Genomic DNA, 13,764 nt, shown 5'->3' with positions numbered 1-13,764 from the left:
TTCTCTTGTCTACCTCAATCATAAGCTACACTTCTCATACTTGATTATCTTTGTAAGATACTTCCTAAAAACACTTATAGTATGGTTGCGAGCTAAGTCATTGACTATTGCTCCAAAGATTAGAGTCTCGTGCAATGGCACTACCCTTATGATACATAACTAGGTATGATTTTATAGTTTTTATATTTCATGCTAACTATGCGAGTTCGAATCTCCAACTGGACTTACTGACAATTTTCACATCTCCCCCTTAGACCAAAGGTTATGGTCTTGTACTTGCGGATCCTTCGCTTATGTTGGGATCCTAACAACTTTCCTTATCTTTTGAATTTTTTTTCACTTTACCTCAATGACGACTCATCTTCCGACGTACTTCTAAGCAAGCTTCCATACTAGGAAAATTTAGATTACTTACATAAACAGAAAGCTAATGTATTCACAACTATCATACACAATCTTAATGATTTAACTATGCTCGCGCTATCAATCTTGGGGAAACCCCTTTTTGATAACTCTTAAAGGCTATTGTTCTATAGTTTGCTCTCTTACTGCGTATCTAGTCCCTTTTTTCCTTCTACTGTTACTGTACTTCAGGTTTAACTTAAACTCTTTGGGTTCTAACATGCATTAGGTATTTCAAACTGTTAACCTGACTAAGTAAATCAAATTGTACCTCTACTAGCTCTATTGGAATTGCTAATTCACTGTATCTACTCAAAACTTACCTGCTATCCTTTTACTAGCCACCTGCTATCATCATGTTTTCTTGTTCTGCTTTGAATAACTAAAGTAAAGCATAAGGTTATTCCTAACTTCCCTCACCATCCGACATTATTCTACGGTCACATATTATCTTTTTTGAACTATATACATGGATCACACTTAGGGAAAGTTCATATGTCTTAGTAAGAAATTGGAATAACTAACCCCAAACTTTCTATGCATTTTAAACTCATATTAGACTATAGATACCCGGGGTAATCACTTAGTCACATATCCTAAAGGTGAACTGTCATATCTTTTATCTCACAATAATAGTAGCTACTTCTTAAGTAACCTACTAACATGGTATTTTCTACTTCTAATTTGAATAAATCTGAACAACTTAAGATCATTACCTAAAATTCAATATTGGTTGTTCTTGGTTCTCATTTCATACATCATATCCTCTAGTCGTATGCATGAGTTATATGAAAACACATATTTGGTAATAACAAACGTTTCTGACTCCTAGGTATTCTGCCCTTAGGCTTTTTTTGGTCAAAAACTATAGTGATCAATTCTTTACCCGCTACAGTTCACTTAACCTGTTACACCGGGTCTGACATCTAAACTATCATCATCCAATATGTGGCTCCATTTCCAAGAATTAAATGAAGTTATTCTAGGAGGTAAAACACATGCAAATACACTACAATGCACAAACTTATCCTTCAGAGTATACCATCATCTGATAAATCACTTCCTGCACCATGCAGTAAGTCTTGGGTCTTAATCTGGACCTAAAACATGCAAAGATTTTGATATAATCACTATTACTTACATTTTATTTTAGCACCCATAAGCATAATTGTATATTCACAATTCACCAGAATTTGGATACACTTAAAATTGGATATCTGGTAAACATATAACTAAATTCTGGCATACTGAATAACCGTAAACCTATTAACTGAAAGACTGTGTAACTGGTAACTGAGGTAAACTGATAACCATAAAACATGATAACTATTTTTGTACTTTTTAGTAATGTTATGCTCTAATTTTACTACTATCAATTGTATCCCACTTTTATCATTCTCTCAAGTTTCATTTTTTACCAGATTGTACTCTATAAATAATCCCTAATGGGCAATCATTCTCTATAGAACCTTGGGTTTTTTTCTTATGCGTCGCTTGGGCATCCAATACATCTGGAATTCGATAGGAAGAGAAGGTTACATGTTCCTTTATGTTTTGTGGAATGATCTAGAGTAGAAAGAAATGAGACAATCCTAAATGTCTTGGTAGTTAACCATTTATATATTGGCCGACACACATATATAAAGAAAAATCCACTGGACAGGGCTTCATAGACTCCTTAGAACTCTTGAGCCTAGTGCTTTGATACCAAGCTTTTCACGCCCCGAACCTGGGCCTGGATGTAACACGACACTCGATGCCTGATTACATGTGACCGAGCGAACCAACTAGTTGGATGAATCAACATGTGATATCATAGCATACTGAAAGCGAAAGATAAACAAACACATGTTGATACACTAAAAGTCTGAATGATATAAATTAAGGTGCAGAAACACTAACATAAGTCTGAATTATATTTGTAGCCAATATTGCTTAACATGTAAAGCTTGTGACTCTGTCTAACTATTACTCTAGTCTATGAAGCCTCTAATGAAGTATTGAAAATACTAATTGTCTAAAAATACTAAAGACTATAAGGTAAGTATAATGCCCCGAAAGAACTAGGGATCACCGAACAGCTGGTACGAGAACCCTAGACTCTGAATCGTGAATCTGTAAATCATTACCTACATTGTGAGATCGAAGCCCCGGGCAAAAGGGACGTCAATACATTTGAATTGCACTGGTTTGTAAAGCAACTGAAAGAAAGAACTATAAAAGTTGAAACTGATAATGAGCTGATAAGTGAGAATTGATAATTAATAACTAAAATGATAAATGTTGAAATTGAAACTAAAATGATAACTGCTAGCTGATAACTAATAACTAAAATGATAATTAATATCCAATAACTGATAACTGAAATGATAACAGAACTGATAACTGAATTGAACAAAGGAAGTAAGGATATGAATGCTCCCTCTTATGAATGACTAACAACCTGTTTAGCTGAATAAACTATGGCATCAAGCCCAATATATATGTGCACAAGCTATGACCTCAAGCCCAATTATACATATACATAACTACAACCTCAGTCGCAAAAATGCATAAAGCATAAATTACGGCCTCAGGCCCAAACATGCATAAAGAATAAACTACGGCCTCATGCCCAAATATGCATAAAACATATAAACTATGGCCTCGGTCCCAAATACAGGTGTTCGACATTCAAGGATTTAAATTCAGGATATGAGAATCATATTGCAATATGAAATGCTGAAATACTGAATCACATTGAGTTACATGATATTGGACTACTGAATAGGACTAGACTGAGACATGTATTCTTGAATTGATTATGAAAACTGAAACTTCAATTGTATATGACATGCTGAGAAATCTAGACTGAGACTCATGGGAATCAAACCCAAGTCTATATTGATTGTGCACTAAGCTCGCAACGTTCAGAATGAAAGTCATGAAAGAGATATGAAGCTAGAGAATAGAAGTTATGCAACTATTCAAGGAACTAAGTTTAACTATATTTCTGAGGTAATTAGTAACGTTGTAAAAAAATATAGTGTAGGGAGAATAATTAACATTCCCAAACATAGAGAGTTAACCTCACATACCTTAACTTTCTACTCTTGATTGTAATACAACAATTTCCAAGCCTTTAAACTTTAATCAATAGCAATACAAGTCAAAGGGATTCCATATTAGTAATAATACTCATATTTTGGTCACTTAGACATTTCGTCAAACACTTTATGGGTGTAAAGCCTCATAACCCTCATCAATAGTGCTTCTACATCAAACAACCCATTCTCTTACTCTTAGATAAATTCTAAAATCTCAATTTGCTATAATGAATAACATTCTTCATCATCCATAAGATAAACAATGCCCTTAATAAATAATAAACAATCCAAACCTATAATCGTTCATGCTTTCCTATCAAACCCATCAACTCATATATCATGAACTTAGAGTCTATAATCATCTATAATCGTCAACCCAAAGCTATAATCAATTAGAGGATGAAGATATTACCTTTTGATGTTCAATCCTCTTGAATTCGAGTTCGATGATTTCTTTTCTCAACAATGATGTCCCAATAAAATATCTAATGATTTGAAGGGTTTACCCTCGTTAATAAGGTGTTGGAGAATTGAAATTAACATAGAATCACCATTAAAACTTACCCTTGATGATGGAGGGACCATTGAGGAGTTAGTTGCTTGCGTGTTTCCCTTTCTAGAGAAAGTTTTTGGGTTTTTGGGTGTGGGGGACGAAGTAAGGCTTTAAAAATGACCTCGCGGGTGTGCTCCCGGGAACTTGAAGGCCCAACTGCGCACCTAGGTGCATCAGGTTAGTAGTAGTGCCACAAGTGTGCGGCCATGCACAAGACCATCTGGGCGCGCACCTGAGTGAGCATAATGCGCATTGTCTAGTAAAACACACATAACCTTTTTCTCAAAAATCCGTTTGGGCTCCACAATATATCATTGGAAAGCTATTTTAAAGGGCTACATCTTTTTTGTTTTATGTTATCCCAAATGCTTAATGGAATTTTGCTTAATCTTTATAGAAGATAAATATTCCATAAACTTACTCGATGTTATCCAATATTATGTACCTCACTCTATGTATTGATTCCAAAACAACTATTTACACCCATACTCATCCCGATAGGACTTCATATGACAAAAATGTCACATTAATACTTATTTAACACGTCCACACATAGTCTAAATTTATGGAGTGTTATAGCTAACATGGCCAGACAGGTACTGGAGAGTCACAAAATTGCTTTCCACGAAGATGAGTTACCTCCAGAAGGGTTGAGTTATAACAAGGCGTTTAACATCACAATGCAGTTTGAGGAGAAGTTCATTGCCAAGGTCCTGATAGATGGAGATTCGAGCCTGAACATATGCCCTCTAACCAATCTGAAAAGATTAGGCAAAGGCCTGCACGAGATACAAATGGGAAGCATGAATGTGAAGGCATTTGACGGATCTTAGAAAGCCACTATCGGGGAAATAAACCTTGATCTACAGATGTGTTTGACTTGGTTTGATATTGATTTCCAAGTTCTAGATATATCTTATGCTTACAACCTATTGTTGGGATGACCATGGATACATGCAGCTGGGGCAATGGCTTCTACTCTACACCAGGCTATGAAGTTCGAATAAAATCATCAAGAGGTGATCATTTATGGAGATGGAAACAACCCTATCTAACCAACCAGACCATTCTTGTCATTGAAAATAAAAGGAAGTTCGGCTGAGAAACATATCACCGAATTGAGCGGGTTAACACAATTGAAAAGGATCGATGGTGGAGCAACAAGATAGATAGCATGTTGCTGTCGACGGGATATGGACCTGGCAAGGGTCTTGGCCGAAAGCATCAAGGGATCACAAAACCCATAGAACCATAGTATCATGGCACAACCTTTGGACTCGGGAATGAATACACCGTGCAAGACATAAGGATTTTGTACTGCCATGGCGTGACCATTATTATCCATTAGAATAACCCATACCACCTCTGCACCACACATTTTGTCAGGTTGACATGATGTAGGGATATGAGGAATATGAGATTTTGGCCGGTATGAGGAAGCTATTTCTGGAAGAGGAAAACATGGACTGCAATGCAATTGTGGAGGAGGAGGAGGAGGAAGACCTTATCATTTAGACAACGGGAGAAGGAGTTGTTCTCAAGAACTAGACCACTGCACCATCCCGGGCTCGCCGAGTACTTGGGTAGCCTGGCAAAATTAGCATGACTTGTTTTCAAATTGTTTTGTCTATTTAAGACATTTTCAATATTTTGTTTTGAAATAACTACTCGAGATATCGATTCATACTTGTTGGCAGTTTTCACCTTTAATAATGCATTATTGATTTTCGCATTTATTATTATCTTTCTACATTCTTTTAGGTGTAATTATTACATATCCTGATGAACTTACGACCGTGACATGTAATGAGACAATACAACATAAGGACAGTGATTTGGAAGATATGGAAGATTATATAATACCTGAGAAAATTGTCAAAGAAGTAGAGAATTTTGAAAACAACCGAAAGTCTAATTTGTAGGAAACTAAGGACGTTAACTTAGGGGATTCTGAAATAGTCAAAGAAACTCGCATAAGCATTCATCTATCAATGCCACAGAAGGAAGAGTATATAGGTTTCTAAAATAATATGAAAATATTTTTGCACGGTCCTACGACGATATGACTGGGTTAAGCACATCCATAGTAGCTCACAAGCTACCTACCAATCCCATATGTCTACCGGTAAAGTAGAATCTCAGAAAGTTCAAGCTAGATATGAGTGTGAACTAAAAGAGGAGGTCACCAAGCAAATTAAATCCAATGTTCTTCGAGTGGTCGAATACCCGACTTGGTTATCCAATATTGTTTCGGTTCCGAAGAAAGATGGGAAAGTTAGAGTATGTGTCAATTACTGTGATCTGAATAGAGCAAGTTCTAAGGATGATTTCCTGCTGGCTAACATACATATACTGATTGACAACTGCACCAAGCATGAACTCCAATTCTTTGTGGATTTCTTTGTAGGATATCATCAAATTTGGATGGATGAAGAGGATGCCGAAAAGACCGCCTTTATCACACCATGGGGAATATATTGTTACAAAATGATGCAGTTTGGTTTGAAGAATGCTGGGGCCGTGATGACTATCTTCCACAACATGATACACAAGGAAATAGAGGTTTACGTATATGATGTGACCATCAAATATTAAAGGAGTTCAGATTACATTGCAGACCTGAAGAATTTGTTTGATCGAATATGAAAATACAACTTGAAGTTCAACCCTGCAAAATGTGCCTTTAAAGTCCCTGCTGTAATGTTTCTAGGTTTCATCGTCAGTCGCCGAGGTATTGAGTTAGATCCATCATAAATCAAAGCTATCCAGGACATGGCACCGCCAAAGAATAAGAAGAATGTGATGAGTTTTTCTAGGAAGCCTCAACTATATCTGCCATTTTATAGCTCAATCAACGGTGATATATGAACTAATCCTAAAAATGCTGAGGAAAGATATGTGTGGGGTATTGACTTTATGGGTCCTTTTATGAGTACTTGTGGAAGCACCTACATCTTGGTCACAGTTGATTATGTGTCCAAATGGGTTGCGGCTGTTGCTTTACCCAACAATGAAGCGAGAAATGTGGTGGCATTTTTGAAGAATAACATTTTCATGAGATTTGGTACGCCAAGGGCTATCATAAGTGATGAGGGATCACATTATTGCAAAAAAGCTTTCGACACCTTACTCACCAAGTATGGAGTCACTCATAAAGTCATGACTCCCTATCATCCACAAGCAAGCGGTCAAGTAAAAGTCTCCAACCGGGAGATAAAGAGAATTTTTGTCCAAAATAGTGAATGCTAATTGGACAGATTGGTCCAAGAAACTTGATGATGCTTTATGGGCCTATAGGATAACTTACAAAACACCTATCATAATGTCTCCATACCGGTTGTTGATCAAAAAAGCTTGTCATCTTCTGGTGGAACTTGAGCACAAAGCCATGTGAGCTTTAAATAATTTGAATATTGAGTGGGATGTCACCGCCAGCTTAACGGTGGCATAATTGAATGAGTTGGATGAGTTCCGATACCATTCATACACAAGTTTGTCCTTATACAAAGAGATGATGAAATACCTACATGACAAGTACATTCAAAACAAATAGTTTAAAGAAGGTGATCTTGTGTTGTTGTTCAATTCTCGATTACGGATGTTTCCCAAAAAGCTAATGTCTAAATGGAGTGGCCCGTTTGAGGTTATGGGTGTGATACCCTTTGGTGTATTTGAATTGAAGAATAAAAATGATGAGGTGTTTAGAGTCAATTGTCACTGTGTGAAGCATTATCTAGAAAAAGTTAGTGATGGTTGCGTTGTGGCATTAATTCATTTCAAATGATGGTAACCGATGTCGTGCCACGATGTTAAATCAAGAGCTTCTTGGGAGGCAACCCATATTTCTTTTTCTTTTTCTTCTTTAGGTATTTGATGTGTGTTTAATGAATGAGTGTGCTTATCAATAACTGACCTCGGAAAAAATTGGCTAAGTATGGAAAATGTGCGGACCGTACAATTTTGAACACCAAGAAGAAGCGAAGTGCGGCCGCAAAATTCTTATGCGAACCGCACAACTTGAGATGAAAAATCGCACAGTATCTAAAGTTTAATTGTCAGAGAAATGGCCAAAGTGTGGCCACACAAGAAAATTTGCAGTCCGCACCAGAATCTGCGACCGCATAAGGAATTTTCCGAATCACAGATCATCAGAGGGAAATTGCATAACATGTAACAGGGTGCGGATCGCAAAATATATTATGTGGCCGCACTCGTCTCTTGAGCCCTTAGCCAATCCCATTAAGTATAAATAGTAGACCTCATTCTACTATTGAAATTTTCCAAATTCTAAGAAATTAAAACTATGGCAAAAATATTGCACACAACTGATTCGCTCATCTGCCACTAAATTCAGCATCTTTGTTCCTTCATTAACACCACTCCATCACTAGTATGTTCAAATCATCTCTAGAATTTTCAATTTTCTTAACTAAGTTTATAAATTTGTTAGTTATTTTTAGACCATTTTTCAAATTCATATCTATGTGGGTTGTAGATTGTGTTAGGTAAACTCTTAGTTGCTATTAGGGGGAATGGGTATCATGTTTATCATGTTTAATTGTTACTACCACTTTCAAATTGTGCATAGAATAGAAAGCCTAATTACTCTGACCGATAAATTTTGAAATGTGCGGTCGTACAAGGAATTATGCGGTCCATAGTACTTTAGGATAGGGCATTTGCTTTGGCAAGAATGTGCGGACCGCACTTAAAATTGTGTGGTCTGCAGAAAATCAACTGTGACCACAGAAAAGTGTGTGCGGCCGCAGATCAGTACATTTTCTGTCTTCAGAGAATTGCTATTTTTTAGGTACCCATTGTGTGACCGCACTAAAAATTGTTTGGACCATACTAAAAATTGTGTCGACCACAGAATTATCACTGCATCCGCACTTTCAAATTCTGCGGTTCGCACAACAAAACTTGCAGCCGCACTTGCAATTGTGCGGACCACACTTCCCCACTCTGCAACATATTTTGTTCTCCAACTATCTGCTATTTTGCACTTGAACTAGAACTAACTCCTATTGTTGTTTATTTCAAAAAATTGTTAGTTAACGTGGTCGTGGTGATACATCAAAGGGGAGGGGTGAACCCTGCCGAGGCAAGATTACCTTACCATTATCCCTTCAAAGAGTCATATCCAAAAGGGCAATCGCCGAGCAATGTAGACCTGTAGAGCACACTGAATCAAGTTCATATTTTCCATCTAGGGAAGCATCGGAGGGTGACTCGGGCATCCTGATGTTCAATCACATCCACAATTGCTTCAAGGGAGATTTCAACTCTGAAATGAACCTTCCACCTCAAAGAGCACTTTCGAGGGTTCAGAATGTGATAGTAAAGATTCATAGCTCTCATCTACACATGGCCCCAAAGTACCAACTACTATAGTAGATGTGGATGATATCTCGAATGATGGTCGAAGGGTGATATCAGAGTTATCGGCCTTGAGAGGTCGAAGAAGAAGGAAATTTGGGAAGATAGGTTCGTCAGTATGACCGCATTCAATAATTTTTGAGAGTTGTGGCCATCAAGATCGCTCACTCTTGAGCGTTAGTTTTTATTGAAATATCTGGATAAATATAACCCGGAGGTGTCGAGAAAATTCTGGGAGTAAAAAGGTTGGACCAGGTACCCAATCAATGTGGATGCAATGATGTCGTCCAACATGTCTTTGGTTGGCAGGAAAGGTGACAACTCCTACCCGTATCTCAACACTATCACGGAGTACCATACGAATGCTGGGGTTAGGTCAAAGAGTTTTCATACAAAAGTTCTGGCAAAGAAGCCCTTCACTTGGTATTCTCTGAAGGACCCAAGTAACCCGAGGAATAAGGGATCGCCGACTACTATCGTAGGATAGTCTGATGAGCCTATGGTGGTAGTTGCAGATTCAGCAGACATGCCTTCCACACAGCAGGGCCTTCTACCGTTACAGCTGCCATGCCTCCACCTCCATCCTCAGGGCCTTCAGCATCAGTTCCCTCCATTTTGACTTTGAGTCAGATGCCTATGCCTTCTCATCCACTATTTGTGCTGCGAGTCTCCCAGTCACTAGCAAGCCTCAACAACTGGATGCAGATAACTATTGCAAAGCTGTCTAACTTATCCAATGATGTTGCAACACAGACACCTACCTTGACACCCTATATTCCTTAAACAATGGAGGACACATTGAAGAAGATTTTGGAGAACTAGAAATCGATTATTAAAACTTTGGTGGCACACAGAGCAGTAATTGAGGAGTAGGGGAAGAAGGTAAGAAAGATTAAGAAATCCCAGGCATCCAAGAAATTAGTAGATAGATTGAGGAGAGCGGTCACCAAGATAGCATCCGCTGTAGACCTTCCATTTGATATGTTGATGGAGACAGATCCAGTAACACTAGTAGACCCAGCAGCACCAGTGGCACTAGTGGCACCAGTGGAACCAACTTGCTAGTCTGAGGAGCCAGACCTCGCAACCGATACTGCTAAGGCAGTGTGACAGATGTTCACCAACCCTTCCACTCTAAGAGCTGAGGATGATGAGATCCACATAGAGGAGGCTGAGGGCGGTGACACTACTATGGGCACAAATATGTCCAAGGCCACATAGGGAGTCTTCTTTACTCTTACCCTTCCTTATTCTTGTTTTGTTAAGCATTGGGGACAATGCTTATTTTTATTCGGGGGGTGAGGGTGGTAGAGTTTATTTATTATTTGGATGATTTGACATTTGGTTTGTAATAACTGATAACATTTTCCTTTTTGTTTTATTATGTACATATTCTTCTATCTCTCTATTGATGTATATATTTGTTATGTACATATAGCTTCTTTATTTTGTTTTCTTAGTAGTCAATGTTTAATTTAATAGCTTCTTATTAATCTAGTCATTTCTTTTCATGTTTAAGTGGACAATAAGCCTTTGGTTTTCTTAATGCTACAGTTCTTTCCAAAGGTAGTTTTTGTGTCAACTGGGTGACTCTTCTCAATAATGGATGGTGTGACAACCTTCTTAAGGGATTGAGTCCGTTTTTGGTATTTAGGTAAGAATAGTAGTAATAATGAATAAAAAGACCTAATTGAGTCTGACTCGAAGAGTCAAACATGCTTCACTTGGTACCAACACACTTAACTATGTGCTTATGATTAAAAACAAGTTCTTGGAAAGTAATAACTCTAGTTAGTGGCCTTCTGACTCTTGTGTTGACTTAAGCAATCATCGAGTAGTTTAGTCGAATCATTAGTGATTTTCAATCTTGAATATGTCTGTTGTGGACCCTCTAGTCTATCCTCTTTAACAATCTAGCTGTGTAAGAGGTGAGATGTTTTTTTTGCAAGTCCAAGTACCCGTGGGAATGGTTTAGAACTTGTCCCGAATGTGTTTCTAGGATAATTTTTATGTTTTGCTTGGCTTGAGAAGTGATTGTAGCCTCTCCTTGACCCACTTAAAATTTTCCAAGTCCCACAAATGTTGTTATCCCTTGCCAACCTATTTGAGCCTAAAACCCTTCTCATTTAATAACCATGTTACAAGCCTTTACCCATTTTGTAGTGACCCTTTCTTGGCACCCGAGCTTTCCTTAACACTCTTGAGAAACAATTGGCTAAAACATAAGTTTGGGGGAGAGACGAGGAGTTTGAAAATGGTATCAAGGCACAAAAAGAGAAAAGAAATGATGAAATGGAAAGCCAAAGATTAAAGAAAGAAAGAACAAAAAGAAAGTTAATATTGAAGAATTGAAGGGATTCAAAGAAAAGTAACGATGCAAAGCATGGAGAAAACAAAGAAGGAGGAAATGATTATCATGACAAAGAAAGAGTGATGTTCAATATCTCTTGTTCCCCTAAGGAAAAAGAAAATGCCTTAAACAGTCGGCAAAACATGACCCGAAAAGAGAAAATGGAGTGCTTAAGGAAAGATGAATGTGTTCTATTCGAACATGTCCAACCTTAGTCCAAAATCCTACATTACATTCCGAAAAACTGCTAAGTGATTTTGAATCCGAGTGAACTTACATTAGTGGTGATCTACATAAGAGGCAAGCATATGTACTTAGAGCCGTACTTGTGACATTCTTTTGAGAGAGATGAGCGAACATTAACAGATCTTATAATTGAGTGCTACATTCTTAAGTGAGATATGCTAATGGAAAATGGAGGAGGAGGAAGTTGGGATACACAATGACCTACATAAAAGAGTGAGCTTCCTTGATTAATAAAGTCAACTCTTGATGCTCAAGTGTCACACTAGAACTATTTATGCTTAAAGTTCAAATCATTGCCTTGTTGATAATTCATAAGTGTTGTGGGTAATTATTGGTCCAAATTTATGTGTGATTAATGTATCCTGGATTAGCTGGAAGATCTCTCAATTTGTGGAGGTGGGAATTACCTTATTTGCTTGAGGAAAAGCAAAAGCTTAAGTTTGGGGGACTTGATAAGTTGGGATTTTGAATACTTATTAGCGCCTTTAAGCTTTCGTTTTAGTCCAAAAACGTTTAACTGTGTTCCCGAAAACTGATGAAATATACTTAATTATAGGAGTATTGGAAAATGAGCCACTAAAATGAAATTCAACTCAAGAAGGAGTGATTTGAACTCAAGGACAAAAACAGGCACAAAAGCTCAAAGTACGGACCACAGATTGTGAAGGCTAGCTTATCAGAGACAAGTACAAAGTGCCGCACATGAAATGTGCGGCCGCAGAAGCTAAGCAAGAGCAAAAGTAGAACCCGACTTGAGCTTTATATCAACGTTTTGCTCAATACCCATTAGGACTTCAGATAGCCAAATTAGGCAAAACTACTCCCTTATCGAGAGGTATTTAGTAGGTACTTGAGTGTTGATAGCTATTATACACCCCGACCAAAGTATATACTACTAAGTCCCATTCATATCTCCCTATAGAAAATTGACCCCGACTCCTTGTTCAGTATTACTATTGCATCGATTGTTTCATAACCTCAAATCGAGGTGTGACTTGGACGAGATCACTCTTCTCTTTTAATACATCTTTAAAAGAGTTGTCACATGTTGAAACCTGCTTTCGCGAGAAAACGGGGCACGGCAAAGCCTACGAGTATGTTAGCAAAGTGGCAGATACTGCTAAGTTAATTCGACATCATCTATGTGACTCAGAAGGCAATAAAGGGGTAAGCATTGGCTGATCACATGGCGGAGAATGTTGTAGACGGGAATACAAACCATTAAAGACATATTTTCCCGACGAGGAGGTGTCATTTGTAGGTGATGATATTATCGAATCATACGACAGATGTAGGATGTTCTTCAACGGAGCAACAAAGTTTAAGGGAGTGGGCATTGGAGCTGTGTTAGTATTAGAAACTGGTAAACATTACCCGATATCCTCAAAACTAAGGTTCCCATGCACCAACAATATGGAGGAATATGAGGACTGCTTCTTGGGACCCAGGTTGGCCATCGGCATGAACGTTTAGGAGTTGCTGGTAATCAGAGACTCTGATGTGTTAGTACACTAGGTACTAGGAGAATGGGCTACTAAAAATACTAAAATAACACCTTACATATACTGTGTACAAGAACTGATCAAGAGGTTTACAAAGATAAAATTCAAACATGTTCAAATGACCCGGAATGAGTTCACAGATGCATTAGCTACCTTGTCTTCAATAATACAACATCCAGACAAGAATTTCATGGATCATATCCCTATAGGAATTCATAAGAAACCAGCTTATTATGCTCATATTAA

This window comes from Nicotiana tabacum, chromosome 20 (assembly GCF_000715075.1).
Source record: "Nicotiana tabacum cultivar K326 chromosome 20, ASM71507v2, whole genome shotgun sequence".
NCBI lineage: Eukaryota > Viridiplantae > Streptophyta > Magnoliopsida > Solanales > Solanaceae > Nicotiana > Nicotiana tabacum.
Note: the sequence above shows the minus strand (reverse complement) of the source record.